Below are 22629 nucleotides of genomic sequence, written 5' to 3'. Positions count from 1 at the left end.
AGTTCTCCCTTGTAACAAGTCCTATCCACGTTAGAGTAGTGTTTCTCTTTACTTCATTGGTGCTATATGACTACTAATAATAGTCCCAAAGTACAAGAGTCATGATGCTGGCAGCTCTGATAAGCCTACGAAAAGTCACAAAGTACCTAGGTATGTTCATCTAAGGAATAATTGTTAAATAATGGGATTGGTTATTATGGGTGATCTTCAACTTAAGTAAAGGGTCTTAGAATGCTCTGGTCATGTAAAACGAGGTCCTACTGTACATGGCTTTCTGGAATTCCCTTACTTTCTCCGCAATCCAACAAATGTTGACAATTTGGTCTCTAGTTCCTCTTCCTCTTCGGAAACCAGCCTGCTCTTCTTGTAATTCTCAGTTCACATAGTGCTAAAGCCTAGTTTGCAGAACCTTAACCATGACCTCTCTGGCATGTGAGATAAGCACAATTATTTGGTTATTTGACATTGCCCTTTTTTAGGATTAGGACCTAAATTGATCCTTTCCAATCTATTGGCCACTGTTGAGTCTTCCAAATTTGCTGTTATACTGAGTACTACACTTTAACTCCATCATCTTGAATTCCATCTCTGAGGCCAGATTTAAACTGAGGGCCTCCTGTCTCTAGGCCTGCCTCTCTATCCACTGAGTCGACTAGCTACCCCAAGCCACTTCATTCTTTCTGGAGGTATTTGTAGCTGTCCTCCACTCTCCCTCAGTTAGACACTTTTCAGATGTGAGGAGCTCATCTTTCAGAGTGATCTCTTTTATAATTTTTTAAAAAACCTCACCTTCCATCTTGGAATCAATACTGTGTACTGGTTCCAGGGCAGAAGAACAAGGAGGGCTAGGCAATGGGGATAGAAAGTGTCTGAGGTCATATTTGAAACCAGAATCTCCCATCTCTAGACCTGGCTCTCAATCCACTGAGCCACCCAGCTGCCCCCCTCTTTTATCATTTTAATTCTGACCAAGTATTATTTCTTGGAAAAGGTACTGGGGTGCTTTGCTCTTTCCTTCTCCAGTGGATCACCTTTTGCCAGAACTTTCCACTATGACCTGTCCATATTGAGTATCTCTAGCTTATATTTCATTGAGTTATTCAAGCCTCTCTGCCACAACAAGGCAAAGATCCAAGAGGTAGGCATACTTTTTAGTCATGGTCAATTTGTTCATTCGTTTTATTTGACAATATTTTTTATTACAAGGAAGAGTACTATGGTAAGAGTTGGGGGAGGAGAGAATCTGTGAGAAGTAACAGTGATGTTTTTCAGAGCATCAATAGAAAATTTTAGGAAGAAAATCATGTTTGTCTTCAAGGCATAATGACATTTGACTTAAAATGTTGTGTTTTAAGAATCACTTAAAGGGGATAGTTGGGTGACTCAGTGGATTGAGAGCTAGGCCCAGAGACAGGAAGTCCTGGGTTCAAATCTGGCCTCAGACACTTTCTAGCTGGGTGACCCTGGGCAAGTCACTTGACCCCCATTGCCTAGCCCTTAGCACTCTTCTGCCTTAGAACCATTCTTCTGCCTTAGTATTGATTCTAAGACAGAAAATAAGAGTTTTAAATAAATAAATAAAAAGAATCATTCAGAGAATTTATTTCATAAGTAGTACTATATCTAAAAACTAAGTCCAAATAGGAATATATAGTATTTAGGGCTGTTTTCTTGGTTGACACAATAACTTTAAAAGTACTGAGTTAAAAATCCTATCATCTCTGGGACAATATCAAAAATCTGTTTGATATTCAAAGCCCTTCATAATGTAATCCTTACCCTCCCTTTCCAGTTTTCTTTATCCTTCTCCCCATCACGTACTCCTCTATTCCTTGAACAAGACATTCAGCTTTCAGCTTTAGGCATCTTCTCTGGCTTTCCTCTAGGTCTGGAATGCTCTCCCTCCTCATTTCTGCTTACTGGCTTCACTCAAGTTCCAACTAAATTCCCATCTTCTACAGAAAACCCTTCCCAGTCCCTTTTATAGCTTGCTTATACATATTTACTTGTATCCACACTAGATTTTTAAAAACACTTTCTGTTTTAGCATCAGTTTTTTAAAAAAATCCATACCTTATCTCTTAGAACTGATACTAAGTATTGATTCCAAGACAGAAGAGTGGTAAGGGCTGGACAGTGGGGTTAAGTGACTTGCCCAGGGTCATACAGCTAGGAAATGTCTGAGGCCAGGATTGAACCCAGGACTTCCATCTCCATTCCCGGTTCTCTATCCACTGTGCTACTTAGCTGCCCCCTAATATCATTTATAAGACAGAAGAGCAACAAGGGTTAGGTAATCAAGGTTCAGTGCCCGGAGTCACACAGCTAGAAAGTATCTGAGGCTCCCCATTAGATTGTGAGCTCTTTGAGGGGAAGGACTGTCTTTTGTCTCTTTATGTATCCCCAGCACGTAACACAGTGCCTGGACCACTTAATAGTTTGCTGACTATGATGACAAATTGATTCAATAGTTCCTAGAATGAATCTAATGGAACTAAATGGAACAAATTAGACTAAAAAATCACTTGGTTTCTCTCAATAACTCTTTCCCTCAATATTCTACATTAGGATAAGAAGCAAGAGAGGATGATTTTTAGTTTATACAAAGAAAAAAACTTCCTAACCCTTAGGGCTATCAAGGTAGGTAGTGAGTTCCCCATATCTAAGGGACTTTAAGCAAAGGTTGGATGATATCATTGGGAATGTTCTCAGTTGGGTATACACCGAACTGTGATGCTTCCTGAGGTCCCTTCCAATAAGAAGAAATCTCTTTAAATTATATAAATTATGGTTCTCGGCACTTTTTAGAACTCTGGCTGCTGTTTATAAAACTGGACAGGACAGCTTCATTTAGGACTGAGGGAAGAAAAGGAGGGCACGGAAACACAGACAAGACACCATTCCAATCACAAATGAACAAAGGGGCGAAGGATGCAACCACCCTTGTTGAAGCATATAAGCAAAGGAGATTGAAAATGCTATCAAACTTGTTTGAAAGAGATTGATTTGAACATCTTCCCTGGAAAATCAAAGCAGACAAAAAATGAATGGTAAGATCATGACGTAGAACTAGGCGGGAACTGCACTGAGTTTGGCCATGTGTGTCTATATATGTGAATATGTCTGTGTATGCATGTATTTGTATATTCGAGATAGACAGTATCTACATACAGGATGAGCTAGATCCAGAGATGAACAGGAAAAAGAGGCTGGCCTGTTGGGGAGACTAGATGATACCCAGCTCAGCAAAACACAGAAATACCTTTGATCTTGACATCACCTACCAATGTACTACTCTGCTGTTAACTCCAGAACTCCCTGTTGTCATCCAACTTTTCCCTCCATCTTAGAGCCAAGAAATCCGTTCTTCAGCCTCACTTAAACCTCCAGTCCCCCTCTTGACCCCAGAGGACTTTCCTGGGCCATCACTCGGGCACTGGCTATATACACTTTCATCCCTTCCCTGTCCTCACCTTGACCTCTTAGTGAACCAGTTCAACACTACATTATTCCCTTCCCTTGAGCTCCTTGCCCCTTTATCATATCAGAGTTGGTCCTGCCAAACTTCAGCCTTGGGTTATGCCTACCATCTGCTGAATGAAGATGGAGGAAATTATTTTTTTTTAAATTTTATTTAATTTAGAACACTTTTCCTTGGTTATAAGAATCATACCTTTGTGCTATGGCTGCATTAAAGGGCAGACAGTCTTTTAGCACCCTTCGGGCATAGTTCCAACTTGCTGGAAGAAATTATTGAAACTATGTTGACTGGGTCCACTACGAATTTATGTAACATAATGTCAACTGGAGAAAGGCGATCCTTTTATATCTCCCTAAATGGCACCTTCCCACTCATCACTGTAGTTTTTTCAAACTTTTCAAATCTCCCATGGCTCTCACACTCCCCCCTTCTCACATTGCTCAGATGCCTCCTGCCACTTCCTACTCTTTACCTGTCTCACGAGAGGAGGTGGTCTTTCTCCTTGTTAAGGCAAACTTTCCCACCAGCATGAGTGATCCCCTTCCCTCTCATCTTCTCCAGGAGATTCACCTCCCCGTCATCCTCACTCTTATGATTATCTTCCATCTCTCCCTGTCTTACTGGCTGGTCCTCTGCTATCTTAAACACACTCAAGTCTTTCCCATTCTCCCAAAACCCTCGTTTGATCCATCCATTCATGCTAGCCATCATCCTATATTTTTTCTCCAATTTGTGGTTAAACTCCTTGAGAAAGCCATCTATGATCAATGTTGCTTCCACTTCCTTCTTCAATCTCCATTTTGCAGATGAGGAAACTGAGGCAGACAGTGGTCAAGGCATATTTGAATTCAGATCTTCCTAACTTCTATCTATTGTACTAACTAGTTGGCTCAATCTCCTCCCCACTCCAGTCCATCCTCTACTCAACTGTTACATTGATCTGACTAAAGCATAAGTCCCTTAATGCATATTTTTAAACCCTTACCTTCTGTCTTAGAATCAATATCGATTATAAGGCAGAAAGAGTTGTAAGGGCTAGGCCACTGGGGCTATGTGACTTGCCCAGTATCTGAAGTTAGATTTGAACCCAGGACCTCAAATCTCCAGTCCTGATGCTCTATCCACTGAGCCACTTCCCTTACTGAATATTAGTATAGTTTTTCTATCTATTTCCTCCTTGAGCTCCACTACTTTCTCCTTTAGAAATTTGGATGCTATGCCATTTGGTGCATACATGTTGAGTACTGATATTATCAGAATGTAATTATCTTCCCTATCCCTTTTAACTAGATCTATTTTTACTTTGGCTTCGGCAGATATCATGATTGTGACTTGTGCCTTCTTTTTCTCAGTTGATGCCCAATAGATTTAGCTCCATCCTCTTACTTTCACCCTATGCGTATCTACCTTCCTCATGTGTGTTTCTTGTAGACAGCATATGGTAGGGTTTTGGTTTCTAATCCACTCTATTTGCTTCCGCTTTACAGGTGAGTTCGTCCCATTCACATTCAGAGTTATGATCACTACCTGTGTATTCCCCAACATTTTGATTTTCTCTCCTAGTCCTGCCCTTTCCTCTTTCACTATTTTCTTCTATACCAGTGTACTGTTTTTAATCAGTCCCCCCTAAGCCCCACCCTTATTTTACTTTCCTCTCTCCCCCTTCCCTTCTTATTCCTCTCTTATTTTTCTTCGGGGTCTTTTTAAGGTACCCTTACTGAATATTAAATGGAGTCCATTATTCAAAAAAATCCCAGTAGCTCCTTCTTGCCTTCAAGGATCAAATATAGAATTCTGTTTGGCTTTTAAAGTCCTTCATAACTTGGCTGCTTCCTACCTTTCCAATCTTCTCACACCTTCCTCCTCACCTCCCACACACCCTGTAATTCAGTGACACTGGTCTCCTTGAAGTTTCTCAGCACTTTCTTGGCTTCCTTCAAGACTCAGCTGAAGGGGACAGCTGGGTGCCTCCATGGATAGAGTGCCAAGCTTGGAGACAGAGGTCCTGGGTTCAAATATGCCCTTAGACACTTCCTAGCTAGGTGTCCCTGGACAAGTCACTTAACCCCAATTGCCTAGCTCTTACTGCTTTTCTGCCTTGGAACTGGTATTTACTATCCATTCTAAGACAGAGAGTAAGGGTTTTTTTAAAAGGTTCAGCTGAAGTCTCACCTCCTACAAGAATCCTTTCCAGCTTTGTAGTGCCATCTCTCTACCATTACCTCCAATTTACCCTCTGTTTGTACACAGCTGTTCATGTGTTGTCCCCCTTATTAAACTGTGAGCCCCCTGAGAGCAGGGGCGGATTTTTCCTCATTGCTTAACAGAGTACCTGACACACAGTAGGTTTTGTTTTTTAAAACCTCTTACTTATTGTCTTAGAATTAATATTAAGTATCATTTCCAAGACAGAAGAGTCATAAGGGCTAGGCAATTGGGGTGAAGTGATTTGTCCAGGGTCACCCACCTAGGATGTGTCTGAGGTCAGATTTGAATCCAGGACTTCCCATCTCTTGGCCTGACTTTCTCTCCAGTGAGCCTCCTTGCTGCCCTCACAGTAGGCTTTAATAAATGCTTGCTCAATGACTGGCACAATGCTTTCAAGAATCCTAAGCCATTTCCTGACAACAAATGAACAAATGAATGAATGAGAAAGCAGAAGCACATAGTCGACTGCTGTGGGTACCAAACACTAGGTGAAGAGCTTCAACTACAAACACAAAAGGGAGATTCATGGCACTTGAGAGTCTTCCATTCGAACGGAGAAGGCAATGCAAATCAGGCCAGAGAAGAGAATTAGGGCCATGACGATGGAGGACGGTAAGATGGCACATTTCCCCCAGACAAGGGCACTGTGGCTTTGATTCCAGTTCTCCTATGCAAAAGGGGACAGGAAGAAGACATGCAGTGGCAGATGAATGTGCCTAGTCCTGGGGAGATAAGAGCTCAGTGACTTTGCTCCATCCAGACACAGTCTCTGATTTGGAGGTTGAGGGCACATCGGTGGGATTTGGGGCAGGGCAAGGGAGGCTGGGTAATGCTAAAGGCTTAGAAATCACAGAACACAGGGACCTTTTGAACTGGGCTTCCAACCAAGCCTGGGGAGTTTTGCATGCTGCTATGCTAAGTAGAAGGAGACACGATTCTGAGTTGGTGAATGAATGATGCATTTCCAGTGATAGAATCCTATTGGTTTTTGATGATGCACCCTTTGACTGTGTCAAGGACTTAGGGGACAGGAATTTTCTGGGTAATTGTGACTGGAGCACTTGCAGAGCAGCTGACAGGTGGCATCTGCCCATAGGTTACTACCCAAGGTGATGGCTGTTGGTAAAAGCAGGTGGCTCAGTGGATAGAGCCAGACCCAAAAACAGATGTCCTGGGTTCAAATCTGGTCTTAGACAAGTTCTAGATGTGTGACCCTGGGCAAGTCACTTGACCCCAATTGTATAGCCCTTACCTCTCTTCTGCCTCGGAACCGACATCAATTCTAAGACAGAGGTGAGGATTTTTTTTAAAGGAGGACCATTGTTTTGGGAGGTGCTGCCATGACTACTGGTGGCAGCTGGTCAGTAGTTATCATCAGTGGTGATGAGGAAGGTGCACCCTCTCTCCAAAATGATTCCTTCCTTCAACAAGGACTGTAGGGGCTTGGTTGGAAACAGGTCTAACGGTTTGGGGGTATTGCTACTCTGACGGCTCTTGTGCTCGGGGCCTCGGGCTGCCTCCCTCAGGGTACGAGGGCTCAACAAGGGTCCCGGTAGTGATGGTGGTCTGACTTGTGTGGCACATGCTAGCCTACTTCCCATCCCTGCCTCAGGTGCTAGGTTGGATGACAATTGTTTTGCAGCTGGTTCTCTCATTATAGATGTTGCTTCCTCCGCTGATGTGAAGGGGGCTGGTCTGGAAGCAGGACCAGCCGGATGATGGGGAGAATACTGAGTGCAATGTGACACACTCACATATAGCTGCAGAAGGGAGAAAGCTGGAACAAGAAGAGCTTTTAGGGGGAGAGGCATGCATGGTTCCAGATTGTCTTGTGGAGAGAAACACATATAAAGAGTTTGGAAGCTACAGACATCGAGAAGAAGCTGCTCCTCAACATATTTCCTAACAGCTTGCCTCCTTAGAGACTTCAGAGAGAGGATTTCCCCTTGGTGGAATGCACGCACTCGGATCTCTTCTGCTCTCTTATAATCTGTGTAACGGCCCTGCCTTCGCTTTGTGTGTATCTACGGGTTTATCGGCCACTTGCTATTTCAGATGATCTTTGGCGGGAAAAGGCCAAGCCAGTGGGTGTGAACTTGAGCTATCTTCACCCTTAAGTGTTTTTGTTCTGAGCTGCTAAAAACTGTCCTCTGTGACTGTGGATATCTGAGGAAGCAGAACGCTACAGATCGCAGGCGGGATACCCCTTTTACAGACGGGCTGGGAAGGAGTGAGCTCCCAGCCATGCCCTTTCTCCTGCTCCCTCCAAGAGAAGTGAGTCAAACTACAAAGCTCTCGGTCCATAGTGCTTCTAAACCACAGCTACATAGTGTGAACCATTTTATTGTGAATTTAAATGCCCAAAAAGCAGACCCAGCAGAACACTTACTGAGTATTCTACATCAAACTATGAATCCTCTCATCAGACCACTGCCTTTAAATAAATATATAGTAAATAGAAAAATAAATTTCTATGTTATTTTCAAAACTGTTTGTTCTCTTTGTGATTACATGGAAAATAATTTTTCTTCTCTTCTGTGCTCTTTAAAAATGTTGAGGGCAGAGCCAGGCCTAGAGATGGGAGGTCCTAGGTCCAAATCTGGCCTCAGACACTTCCCAGCTGTGTGACCCTGGGCAAGTCACTTCACCCCCATTGCCTAGCCCTTACCACTCTTCTGCCTTGGAGCCAATACACAGTAGTGACTCCAAGATGGAAGGTGAGGGTTTAAAAAAAAATGTTGAGGGCAGCTAGATGGCTCAGTGGATAGAGAGCCACGTTTGGAGATGGGAGGTCCTGGGTTCAAATGTGACTTCAGACATTTCCTAGCTCTGTGACCCTGGGCAAGTCACTTAACTCCAATTGCCTAGCCCTTATCACTCTCCTGCCTTGGAACTCAGTCTCAATTCTAAGACAGAAGGTGAAGGTTTAAAAAATTGGTTTTCAATGGCCCTATTTTGGTGGTGGTGATGGTGAGGAGAATTACAAGCCTTAACTTCCTTCTTCCCCCAATTAGATCAGAGAGAAAGAAGGGGAGGATACCTTTGTAATAAATAAGCACCAAACAAAGAGAATCCATGTATTGATCATATCCAAAAATGTATGTCTCCGCATCTTGTGTCCTCTCTGTCAGTAGGCATATAACATACTTCATCATCAGCCTTCTGGAGAAATAGATGGTCATTGCTTTGATCAGAGTTCTTATGCTTTCCAAAGTTGTTTCTCTTTACAAGTTGTTATTGTTTAAATAGCTCTCCTGGTTCTGCTCATTCACTAATTATTTAATACTACCCATGGGGGGCAGCTGGGTAGCTCAGTGGATTGAGAGCCAGCCCTAGAGACGGGAGGCCCTAGGTTCAAATCTGGCCTCAGACACTTCCTAGCTGTGTGACCCTGGGCAAGTCACTTGACCCCCATTGCCTAGTCTTTACCGCTCTTCTGCCTTGGAGCCAATACACAGTATTGACTCCAAGACGGAAGGTAAGGGTTTTTTTTTTTAAATACTACCCATGATTCTCTGATGTCATCTTATTCATCATTTCTTCTGCAGCAATAATATTCCTTTGCAATTGTGTACCACAATTTGTGCAGCCATTTTCTCAAATGCCTGGGAGGTAATTCTAAGGCCCTAACTTAGATTCAAGTTCTTTTCTTCCCTCCCCTTCCCTTTTAGTCCTCCCTTTCAGGATCGTTGAGTTTCCTTTGCTTCTTTTTCATTCACAGTGTTATTCTCCCTCTTAACACACATGTTCCATCCCCATTTGCTTCTCTGCTGAGTCTGATGCATTTCTACACCAAATGATGTATGTAGTCAGTTGGCCTTTGTCTGTTTCATATAAGTGAGGCTCACTAGAAGCCAACTCCTCCAACCTCTTTTGTATATTGTTTGTCTGTTGTCTTATCAAATAAAGCTACGTCCTTCTTCAAGCCCTCAGAAAAGAACCAATAATCTATCCCACGACCTCCTTTTGTTACTGAAGTCCCTCAATGCCCTTGGAAGGCAGTACGATTCTGAAGGGCCACTTCTCACTCATTAGAATGTTCCCAATATATCATCCTATGACACCTTCAAATTATTTAAGTTTACTTTTCTAGGTTTCCCCTTTCTCTTGTGTTTGTATTTAAAGCTCCAGCATAGCTCTAGTCTTTTTACTAGAAATGTTTCAAAGCTCTCCATTGCATTAACATCTCATTTTCCCCCTGTGGAAAAATACCCAGCTTTACAGGCTAAGTTATTTTTTATTTGGAAGCCTTTATCTTTTGTCTTTTGAAATATGGCATTCCCGGATTTTCTCTCATTTTGAGTAGAAGTTGCCAGGTCTTATGTTATCCTGACCATGACTTAGCCCATCATGAAAAACCCCTCACTTAATCACACTGTCCCCACTATCATACTGTATACCTTCTACCCTTTGTAACGAAACTCAAAAAAGTTTTAGACAAGAGGTGCTTCTTGCTCTCTTCGTAATCCTTTACAATCCCAACCTTATGACGCCATTAAAACTGCTCTTTCCAAAGTTCCCAGCAATCTCTCAGTCACTGAATTCAATGGCTTTTTCTCAATCCTCATTCTCCTAGACCTCTGCAGCCTTTGACACTGTTGTTCAGTCACTCCTCCTTGATACTCTCTTCTCTTTAGGTTTTCAGGGCACCCTCTCTCCTGGTTCTCCTTCTGCCTATCTGACCGCTCCTTCTCTGTCTCCTTTGCTGCATCATTCTCCAGATCATGCCCTCTAACCACAAGTGATCCTCAGGGTCCTGTCCTAAGGTCCTCTTCTCTCCTCTTCTCTTCTCCCTCTATACTACTTTACTTGGTGATTTCATCAGCTCCCATGCATTTAATCTCCATCTATCTCTATATTGATGATTTGAAAATCTACCTATCCTGCTCCAAACTCTCTACTACCCTCCAATCTTGCATCTCCTATTGTCTTTCAGACATCTTGAATCGGATGTCCAGTAGGCATCTTAAACTTACTATGGCCAAAACTGAACTCATATTTCCCCCGTAAACCTTTCTCCACCTCCAACCCTCCCTAGTATTGTAAAGGGCACAACCATCTCCATAGTCCCTCAGTTCACAAGCTAGGAGTCATCCTAGATTATTCCTCACTATCTCACACCCACTACTATATCTCCAAGATACTAGCGCAAGGCCTTTTGATTTCACCTCTGCAACACCTCCTCAATATGCCCCCTTCTCTGCACTGATGCTGCCATTCATCTAGTACAGGTCCTTATCACTTCACTCCAGAACTATTACAAAAGCTGCTGGTGGGTCAGCCTGCCTGAGGTCTCTTCCTCACTCCAAGCCATCCTACATTCCACCACCAAAGTGATTTTTCTATTATTTCACATGTCACATCACCCTCCACCCCCACCCCAACTTGATAAATTCTAGTGGCTCCCTATTGCCTCCAGGATCAAAAATCCAGTTAGGTGTTTAAAGTCCTTCATAGCTTAAAGCCCTCCTACCTTTCAGTTTTCTTAGTCCTTCCTTCCCAACACGTACTCTCTGATCCAGCAACATAGGCTTGTGTTGCATTTCTCAGCTCTGGGCATTCTCTCTGACTGTATCCCATGCTTGGAATGCGCTCCCTCCCCCATTCTAACTATTGACCTCCCTGTCTTCCTTAAGTTTCAACTAAAGTTCTACTTTTTCCAGAAGCCTTCCTCAATCCTTCTCCATTCCAGTGCCTTCCCTCATTCATTATCTCCTATTTTATCCCTTATATAGCTTGCTTTGTATATATTTGGTTACACATTGTCTCCTCTCCTAGATCATAAGCTCCTTAACAGCAGGCACTGCCTTTTTCCTCTTTCTGTATCCCCAGCATTTAGAACTGTGTGTGGCACATAGTAGGGTCTTAACAAATATTTATCAAGTCATCCCTTTTCATGATATGAGTTCCTGATTGTGGTTGTGATATTTTTCTAATTTAAATACAGTCTATTAATCCATTAGAGTAGGCAACTGAGCTTTGCATGTGCCCAAATGAACCAAAATAGCGGAATTCATGTGGGAGATTGTAGGCTCTGCTTCTAGGAGAAGATATCCATGTTTCCCTCGATGAGACTATCTGCTTTTTCATTGACTATATAGCTCGAACAGGCTCTGCCGTGAAACCTGCCAGACTAGGACAGTCTCCCTCTCTTTCTGGTAATGTCCAAAGGGTAAAGATCAGTTCACCCAAAGCAAGAGCACTGTGAATGAAGCTGGGGAGGGCTGGGGGGCATGAAAAGAAGGTCCACCTCACTATCTTTAGTCCTGTGGCCTCAAGAATCAGCTTGTTTGTCCTTTTCAGTTCTAGGTTCAGGGAGCAGAGTTCCCAGACCCAAGAGCTCACGTCATGGTGACCTTGAATTCAGAATCCCAGATGAAATGTTGTTGCTGGCTCTAAGAAGCCAGGGTGCCAGGATGCAAGTAAAGAGTGGGGAGTGTGTAAGGAGGGAGAGAACTTTAGGCTTAGAACCTGGAGGGCTCTGCTATAAGAATTGAATTTGTCTTTGAACCTAATCTCAACCCTCTCTCCAGAGACTCAGGGCATATAAGGGGATTACGCCCTCTGAGGTAGGTATTGGAGGTAGGATATGTTTGTTATAGCTACGAAGTAAATTCTCCGTTGTAAAAGTGAATCCGATGGTTAAGTGGAGCTTGGGTGCAAGGGACCCATAAATTTGGGGAACACAATCAGTGAGGACTCAAACCAATGGCAGAGACTAGATACCCCATGACCTCCTTAAGTCTACCAGAGACTCCTAGTAAGAAACAGATTTTACCTGCCCAAGATACCACCAGAAAGTGTAAAACTTGTGCCGGATGTAGACAAAGAAAAGTCTTCGCTTAGTTCCCATTGTCCAGAACAGAGTCTCAGAAGGCAGTATACCCTTTTTCCATAGTAACTTTAGACAAGCGCCAGGGCCCTGAATGGGTGTCACCAACCTGAACTTTCAAATAGAACACTATATGTACAAAAGAAAGAGAGAGCAACCCTAGCGTGTATCCGAGGAGAACATTGGAAGAGCTTCTACTTGCAGCTTGAACCACTGTTGCCATTAAAAAGCCATCTGCTGTAACTGTCATCTTATCTACCAATACTGACCACCATGCTGTTTTGAAATTTTCACTTGCCACAGGTCCCACACCTTTGGCTGGAGGTTCCGTACCTGGTATCGTCACTGCCCAGATCCAAGCACTTCTTGGTGGTTCCTGGTTCCAATGTCAATAATGAGCCTTTAGAAGACGCTTCTTGTGTTAACCTCTCAACACTGCACTGGGTCATATGGATTATCCACGTGAATATGTGGCCATTGTTATTCCACACAATTTTCTTAATTTAACCCCTTTCCTTCCATCTTAGAATCAATATGTGCATTGGTTCTAAGGCAGAAGAGCAGTAAGGGCTAGCCAATGGGGGTGAAATGACTTGCCCGGGGTCACCCAGCTAGGAAGGGTCTGAGGCCAGATTGGAACCCAGAACCTCCCATCTCTAGGTCTGACTCTCTATCCACTGAGCCACCTAACTGCCCTGTCTTGTACATTTTGATAAAGGATATGGCCCCTGATGCTTAAGCCTTTTGAATGGGTTTATCAACAAAGGGCAAGAAATGGAAAGGATGAGGGCTCTTATTTCTTATATTTAATATCTTCTTTTTATATTTATACTTGGAACTAGAGTTCATTTCCACACCCTCTTAGCACTGTTCATTGTTGGGCTCGTTCCCTCTCTACCTAGAGGGTCCAATCAAGCTCTGGAGAGTGGGGAAGGGGAGTATGCTAAGAGTTTGGGGGTCGATTACCCTGAAGGAGACAGCACAGTCTTTAGGGAAGCCCATGCCAGTGCCTTCTGACAAAACCATTTTGCTGCTGGTCTGAGTGCCATATGGCAGATAAATTATATGCCATACTCAAGTGCTCATTAATTAATCGATGAAATGACCCCCAGCTTTTCCGTAGGTTTGGAAAAAACAACATGAGCCATTATTGGTTTCTGCTGTTCCTCCAGCACATTTCAAGAACCTGCTGTACGCTGCCTGTCTTCAAGGAGCTTGCATCTGACTAGGGAGATACAACGTGCACACGCAGAGATAAATAACTGTAAAGGAAAGCCACCGATCATGGTTTCAGTGAACTAGGTGGGAAGTATGCCTCTCTCCCTCCCGGCAGAACACCAGGGAATAAAAAAGAACGAGGCCTACACTGTCAGGCATGACCAATGTGTTCACTTGTTTCAATTAGCTCCATGGTAATGGAGAATTCTATTGCTACAAGTTCAAGTTGGACACTGGAGAGTGATAGGGATGTAAAAAAGGGCAAATTTGAACCTCTTTCTAGACTTGGCCCTCTATCCACTGAGCTACCTAGCTGCCTTGGAACAAGTACTTCTTAGGCACCTAAGAGAACTGGAAGGACAGATAGGGAGGGAGAAAAAGAAATGAACAGAGAGGGATACAGAAAAGGAAATAGTAGGGCAGCAGGTGGCTCAGTGGGTTGAGAGTCAGGCCCAGAGGGGGAGATCCTGGGTTCAAATCTGACCTCAGACACTTCCTAACTGGGTAACCCTGGGCAAGTCACTCAACCCTCACTGCCTTGGAACCAATACACAGTATTGATCCTAAGATAGAAGGTAGGGTTTTTTTTTTTAATATTATTTTATTTGGTCGTTTTCATACATTATTCACTGGAAGCAAAGATCGTTTTCTTTTCCTCCCCTCCCCTTCCCCCCCCCCCCCGCCTTTCCCTCTCCCATAGCCGACGCATGATTCCACTGGTTATCACATGTGTTCTTGACTCGAGAAGGTAGGGGTTTTTAAAAAAGAATATAAAGAAAATACTTAACTTCTAAGTAAATAAAAATCATTTCAAGAGGGGAAAGAGAACTGACAACAAGGAAGATGAGTAAAGGCCTATAAGAAGTGGCAGGCACCTGAGCTATATTTGAAGGAAGCTACAAATTCTATACGGTCGAAATCGATTTTCAATGTCAGGTTGAAGAGTTCATATTTTTTCCTAAAAGTAACAGGAAATCACTTAAAGACTTTTGAATCAAAGAGTAGCACAGTCAGCTCTGTGTTTTGCAAGATCAATTTGGGAAGTGACAGGGGAATGGCCTGAAGGGAGGAACGAAAAGCATGGAGACCAATAAGAAGTTTCTCGCAATCATTCAAAGATGAGATGATAAGGACCCGTTTACTACGGCAGAATCTATGAATAGAGAGAAGAGCGTGTATGCCAGGAACATTTTGGAGGTGAGATCAATAAGAATGGAGGATTGGAAAGAGGGGAAATAGTGAAGGATGACCCTAAGGTTCTAAATGTAGCTGATTAGAAGTAAGTTGGTGCCCTCGACACTAATCGGGGAATTTGGAAGAGAAACAGATCGTATTCCATTCTGGATATGTGAAGTTTGAGACACTTATAGTATAGGTAGGGCTAGATATTCACCAGGCAGTGGTAAAGCTTATAACCAATCTGCTGACAAGAAGAGTCCATTTTAACCTTCTAACATCTCTCATATATGCCCTCTTTCTCTCCTCTGGCACTGCCACCACCCTGGTGTAGGCCCTCATCACTTCAGACCTTGTAATAACCTTTTGGTTAGGCTCCCCGTCTAGCCCTATTCTGGTCCATCCTCCACTCAGCTGCCAAAGTAACCTTTGTAAACCATAGGTCCCTGCTCAATGAACCCCAGGGTCTCCCTATCACCCAGAGTCAAATATCAAAACCTCTCTTTGGTCCTCAAAGTCCTTCATAATCAAGCCCCTGCCCAAACTTTCTAGGCTTCTTGAACCTTACACCCCAAGCCCACACATACTCTGCAAACCTAGTGACCCTGGCTTCCTTGTAGTTCCTCACACAAGGCATTCATCTTCTAACTCCAGACATTTTAACTGACTTCTCCATGCCTGAAATGCATTCCTTCCTCATAGCTCCCTCCTGGATTCCCTGGCATCCTTCCAGTCCCAGATAAAATCCCATCTTTTCAGGAAACCTTTCCTGGTTCCTCCTAATTCTAGCACCTTCCTTCTCTGGATTATTTCTAACTTATTCTGTATAAAGCTCATTTTTACATGCTATAATTAATTGTTTGTCATTATCTTCTCCATTAGACTGGAAGCTCTGGGCCTGAGAGCAGGGTTTCTCTTTTACCATTCTTTATACACCCAGTGCTTAGCAGTGCCTGGAACATAATAGGTGCTTAATAAACATTAATTGGTTGACAAACCAAAGATATCTGCACAGAGAAGATAACCGAATGTATAGAAACTATTGAGATCACTGAGAAGGTGAGGCAAAAAAATATTAAAAGAAAACAGAAGTAAATGTAAGTAAGTAAGTAAGTAAGAAGTAAATGTATCTAAAAACTGACCTGAAAGATATGTCAAAGAGAAATAATCTAAGAATCATCAGTCTACCTGAAAACCATAACAAAAATAAAGTCTGGTTACTCTATTTTAAGAAATCACAAATTATAAGTAAAACAAATTACATAAAATACAACATGATGGAAAGACAAGAAGTACAAATGAGTACAAATAGATCATTAGCATTAAGCATGTCTTTCAAGCTCTATTTCCACTTTATAAAAACTAGGTTGGAGTACAAAGAGAAGAAAAAGAACAAGAAAATAGGATAGAGGGAAATACACAATTAACAGTCATAACCATGAATGTTAATGGATGAATTCACCCATAAAATAACAGAATGGGCGAGCAAGAAATTTCAACGATATGTTGTTGACCTAATATCAATATGCATGAAACAAAAAGAATCACAGTTAATGAGAGTAAAATTTGTTGTGCTTTCAGGTGAACTCAAAAAGGCAGGGGAGCAATCATGGCACAACAGTAAAAGTAGAAAAGATTAAAAAGATAAATGATGACAGAATGCTTAAAGACAGTGAATAATGAAACAATATCAACACTTTATGTATGTATGTGTATGTGTGTATATATATATATATACCCTAAATAACATCTCTCCTAAGTACTAAAAGAAAAAGTTAATTGATTTACTGGAAGAAATAGACAATAAATTTAATGTATTCCTTTTAGAATAGAGAAGGGGAAGGGGGAAGGGAAGGGGAAAGGGAAAGGGGAGGGGAAGGGGAAGGCCAAGGCCAAGGCCAGGCCAGGCCAGGCAAGGCAAGGCAAGGCAAGGCAAGGCAAGGCAAGGCAAGGCAAGGAACCTGAATAGAATTTTTGAAAAGTTAGGTGTAATAGATCTCTGGCAAATACTGAATGGGAATGGAATTGTTTCTCAGCTGTGTATGGCACCTTTACAAAAACTGACCACGTATTAGGGCATAAAAATCCCACAAACAAGTACAGAAAAAGGAAAAATATTAAGAGATCTTTTGTTGACCACAACATAATAAAATATATATTTAATAAAGAGCCTTAAATAAAGGATTAAAAATTAAATGAAGACAATATAATTGATCCTAAAGAATCAGAAAAACAAATCACAGAAAAAATAGAAAATTTCATCAAAGGAAAAGACAACGATGAGATAATAAAACTTTTTGGATGCAACTAATGCAGTCCTTAGGGGGAAATTTATACTTCTAAATGTGTTCATCAACCCAAAGAGAGAAAAAATAGATCAATGAATAAAAACCACATACATCAATAGATGCTGAAAAAGCTGTTGACAAAATTCAATACCTAGTCCTATTATAAACCCTAAAAAGCACAGGACTATACTAAATGGATCCTTCATTATTATGGTAAATAGCAGCTATCTAAAACTCAAAGCCAACATTATATATAATGGAAAAGGGCAAGAGGCCCTTCCAATAAAAAAAAGAAAGAGGGAAGGGGCAAATAAAAGTGTCCATTATCACCGTTATCATCTGACATGGTAGCTATAGCAATAAGACAAGAAAAAGAAATTGAGGGGATAGGGCTAGCAAAGTGCTTAAGATATAAAGCGATCACTATTTGTAGATAATATGATGGTCTATTTAGAGAACCCTAAAGAATCAATTAAAATTTATTTGAAGCAAAAACTTCAGCAAAGTCACAGGATATGAAATAAACCCACAGAGATCACCAGCATTTTGGTATATTACCAATAAATTCTATCAGGAAAAGACAAGAAAAGAAATTCCATTCAAAATAACTACAAAATGTTTACAATGTTTAGGTATCTACCTAATAATACTAGGTGTTATATATATATATTTTTTATATTATATTATTATAGATAAAGAGCCAAATGATACACAGAAACTATATGAATACAACTATAGAAAAAATTAGAGAAATATGAAATACTCATGGGTAGGTCATGTGAATATCATAAAAATGATAATCCTTCCTAAATTAATTTACTTAATCAGTGCCAACTACGAAAGAAGTTCTTGTTTTTTAGAGCTAGAAAAAAACAACAGCCAAATTCTCTTAAAGAACAAAAGGTCAAGAACCTCAATGGAAATAATGAAAAAGTGGGAAGAAGGGACCCTTATAGTACCAGATCTGCACTCTACTTATAAAACACGAATTATCAAAACTACTTGGTTTTGATTGAAAAATAGAGTCTCATCAGTGGGACAGATTAGGTACAGAACATACAAACCTAAAACCAGAATAGCACAGGCATGGTGTTCCATGTTCAATGACTGTCTCCGTTGCCTGGAATGGTCTCCTTCCTCATCTCTGCCTCCTGGCTTCCCCGGCATCCTTCAAGTCTTTGCAAATTTCCCACCATCTATAAAAAGTCTTTCTAAGTCTCCCCCAATTTTAGTGGCTTCCCGTACAGGTTATCCCCAACTTGTCCTGCCCATATTTTATCTGTACATAGCTGTTTGTGTGTTCTCTTCACCATTAGATTGTAGCCTCCTTGAAAGCACTGGCTAGGTTAGGTGTTGGGTATTTTGGTTTCGTTTTTTTTGGCCTTTCTTTGTAACTCCAGAGCTTACAAAGATTCCAACTTTGGAGATAAAGACTCCTTATTTGACAAAAATGTCTAGGAAAACTAGAGAGTAATCTGGAAGACAATCTGGTTTAGGTCAACATTTCCCATCCCCTCCCAAGATAAGATCCAAATGGATATATGACTTAGATATAAAAGGTCAGAGGAGCAAAGAAGGAATTATATCTCACAACTATAGATAGGGAGAAAGTTCTGATCAAATAAGCATCAGGTCAGATTCCAGAAGATAAAATGGATTGTTTTGATTCTGTGAAATGAAAATGCCTTTATGTAAACAAAAGCAATGTAGTTAAAATTAAAAAGAAAGGGGCAGCTGGGTAGTTCAGGAAATAGAGAGCCAGATCTGGAGACAGGAGGCCCTGGGTTCCAATCTAGCCTTAGACACTTCCTAGCTGGGTGATACTGGGCAAGTCACTTAACCTCCATTGCCTAGCCCTTACCACTCTTCAGCTGATCTTTTGATGCTGCTGCTTTTGTGAACCTTTGTGTGACTTTGTTTCTCCAGCTTGAAAAGGGAAATTCCAACCAGACCTTTCCAGGGAACCCCAGTCCAGTTTGGAACTTATACTTAGTATTGATTTTAAGACAGAAGGTAAGGGGAGAGGGGGGGAGGGAGATAAATAACTTACCCAAAGTTAGCCAGGAAGTCTGTAGAAGAGATGGAATTTAAACTCAGCACTTCTGGTCCCAGACCTATCATATGAAAAGAAATTCAACTTCTATAAGAAAAGAAAAACTCCTGCCTCCAAATTTGCCCCTCCCTCTAAAGAACAAAAAAAAGAATCCTAAATCTCTGCCCTGGCCCAATAGAAGCCCCACCCTGGAAATGAGGATTCCCTAAAGGACACAAGAGTATACATAATGGCTAGAAAAATGATACCAAATGACTAAATTACAACATTTTGCTACCCCTTTCGGGTCAGAGGCACGTTGTTCACGTTTCATTATTCCTATTCTTTTTACTTTTGCTATTGTCTAAAAGATCAAAAATAGGCCAAACTAAGCCTTTGTACGAGATTAGGGACAAAAATGCTGACTCCATTGGAGCCAGTACATGGGGTCATGGGAGTACATCAAGAATTGCAGCAAGTTCACTTATCATTCAGTTGGGAGCTGTCCTATCCACACTTTGTTTCTTCTCCATGATGTATACCAAAGACCTCCCCACCGAGACTGCTTAATAAGTGTCCAAACAGAAGGGAAACAGGCCAGTTAGCCATTCGCCTTCCTTCAAGGAAGGCACATTCTTTGGGGGGAGGGAGGACAGAGTTGGCTGTTTGCTCTGGGAGAGTGCTTGAGCACTTGAAACCATAATTAGCAGGCACTTGCAAGGAAAGAAGCAATGAATCTGTGGCTAGTTGGTCCCCTTATACTACTGTGGAGAGGCAGGAGAGGGGCCAATTAGGAATCTCTTGTTGCAAGCAACATGGCAGGAGGATGGTTTGGGGCCCCAAGATTTTTCCCTCCTGCTGGGGCATTCAGGAGGACATACGATTGCCTAATGGTGTCTCTGGTGACCACGTGATTCAGTTCCCCTGGAGTCTGGAATGTGAGGTGACTCCGTCATATTCACCAGTCGCCCTTCCCCAGTTCTACCCAATGCCCAGTAAGATGCCAGTTAGGCCAGTGGGGTCTATGACCCTCATCCAGAGATGCTAACAACAATTCGGTTAAAGAGGGAAGGGGTACTGGAAATAGAGCTGAGCTTGAAGATGCCTTCACTCTGCCACATGCTGCAACATGAGCAAATCATCCATCTTCGGAGCCACAGCTTTCTCATCTGTAAAATGGAACTGGGACTTGCGCCATAACCCGAGGTCATGGGATCACTGTGAGGAAAAGCTACAGATACCTTGTTTTACTATTTTATCTCTCAGGGATACATTCTGCTCCTTGTTTCCTTGATATTGTACTATCCTGGCTCTCCCACTCATGCAATCATTAGCTCTCATCCATTTTCTATCCTCTAAGCATGGCTGTACCCAAGCGTCTCCCCTAAGTGGACTCTCTCCTTTTCCCTCTCTCCCTTAGCGATCTTAGCAGCTCCTATAGGCTCAACTCCCATCTCTACACAGATGATTTGGAGAGCTATAGTAAGACTAATCAGCTCTCACCAGAAATCCAGTTCAGGGCCACCAACTGTCTGCCGGACATCTCCATTTGGATATTCATCAAATTCAATACATCTGCCCCACACTAATGATGCTTCCATCCTAGTGATCTTGTTAAAGTGAAGATCTGACCATTGAATTCCTCTACTCAACAGACTGCAATAACTCCCTATTTTTAAACCCTGATTTTTCTGTCTTGGGATCAACACTGTGTGTTAGTTCCAAGGCAGAAGAGTGATGAAGGCTGGGCAAAATGGAGGTTAAATGACTTGTCCAGGATCACCCAGCTACGAAATATCTGACATCAGATTCGAAGCCAGGACCTTCCCTGACTGAGTCATCCAGCTGCCCCTAAATTTTTCTACTACTTTTAGGATCAAATTTCACTTCCTATGTTTATCTTTTAAAGCTCTTCATAACCTGGCCTCAACCCACCTTTCTGCCCTTGAGATTCATTACTCCACCTCCTACACTCTGTGACCCAGCCAGATTGTCCTTCTCAACTGTTCAGCACAGGACACCATGCCCCGTGTTTCTGGGCCTTTGGACTGGACATCCCCCACATCAATCACCAAGCACCTACTATGTGCCAGATGAGGAATGCACTCCTTCTTAACCTTCAACTCTTAGAACTTCTGCTTTCTTTCAAGATTCAGGTCAAACATTATCTTCTCCGGGAAGCCTTTCTTGGTCTCCCAGCTTGTACTCCTTTTACGGCTATTTTGTATGTGTGATTTACATTGTCTCTCCCTAGATGACCACACCATCTCCTGAAGGGCAGGGGCTGTGTTCACAGTTGTTTTATATCACCAGCACCAAGCATGGAGACTGCCACAAAGCAAGCACCTCATGAATGCCTGTTGGTTGAGTGAGATTATAGTTTAAGCTAAAAATACAAAAGGCAGCTGGGTGTCACAGTGGGCTAGAACACCAGGCTTGGAGTGAGGAAGACCTGAGTTCAAATATGACCTCAGATATTTACTAGCTAGGTGACCTTGGGGAAGTCACTCCACCCTGTTGGCCTCAGTTTCCAGAGCTGGAAAAGTAAATGACAAACCACTCCAGTATCTTTGCCAAGAAAACCTTAAACGGGGCCATGAAGAGCCAGACAAGACTGAAAACAACTGAACAACAGCATAAATACAAAATTCATCAGTGACTACAGTTGGATTTTTAAAAACACTTTCTTGGCTGTTGTCATCCATTAAAAAAGAAGAGGCAGAAGGGTAGTTGGATGTTGCAGAAGGGCTCCCCAGTTCATTTTAGACTAGATAGAAACCTCTATGTTTCCATCTAGTTCTGAGATTCTAGGATTCGCAGGTCCCAAGAACAGTCAAACTCTTATATCCAAAGGTCCTTTGGAGGCCCAATCTTCTTTGTTTGAAGGTTCCTTCCAGCTCTCTAAAATTCCACATTCACATAGATCTTCATATAGAGTTCATGTAAGAATTTGTTTCTCTTCTCAAATTATTATATTTTGTTTCATATTTATGACCTTGTGAGGGTGGCCATCAGGTCGTCAACCCCTGGTGAACCAAGGCTTTGCTCACCCAGCATGTGAAGACTGCTTCGGCTGAACAGGCGGAAGAAACCAACAAGAAGGTTCAACAGCTGAGATGGCGATGCAGCAAAGCACTGTGGAGTGCTTAGGGCATGTTGGAGCACAAAAGACAACACGGCCATCCAATGCAGCTGAGGAAGTCTCCAGGTGTAATGGCTTTTCGTGCCACTGGACCCAGGCTTCCAACGCCAAGAGAGTGGGACTGTCTCTGTGCATTGACTTTTCCACTTAAATCTCCTTCATGCACAAGTGTCTTTGTGTACACTCATCTATCATAGATGAAAACGCACAGAGACAATCGTCATCCCCGGTTACCAAGAGACTACTACTATA

General features: G+C 42.2%; 1 protein-coding gene across 1 annotated transcript in view; it reads right to left on the bottom strand.

Moving 5' to 3' along the window:
* Window positions 1-19542, bottom strand: part of ZC3H12B (zinc finger CCCH-type containing 12B) — a 254397-nt gene extending 234855 nt beyond the window's left edge. Inside the window, exon 1 of the mRNA XM_056808714.1 lies at window positions 19254-19542. The gene's annotated coding sequence lies outside the window, so the exon portion shown is untranslated. The remainder of the gene's footprint in view (window positions 1-19253) is intronic.
* Window positions 19543-22629: the final 3087 nt, after the last annotated feature.

The sequence above is a fragment of the Monodelphis domestica genome, chromosome X, assembly GCF_027887165.1.
Source record: "Monodelphis domestica isolate mMonDom1 chromosome X, mMonDom1.pri, whole genome shotgun sequence".
Taxonomy (NCBI): domain Eukaryota; kingdom Metazoa; phylum Chordata; class Mammalia; order Didelphimorphia; family Didelphidae; genus Monodelphis; species Monodelphis domestica.
The sequence above is the reverse complement of the archived record's forward strand: the minus strand, read 5'-3'. Positions and strand labels throughout refer to the sequence as shown.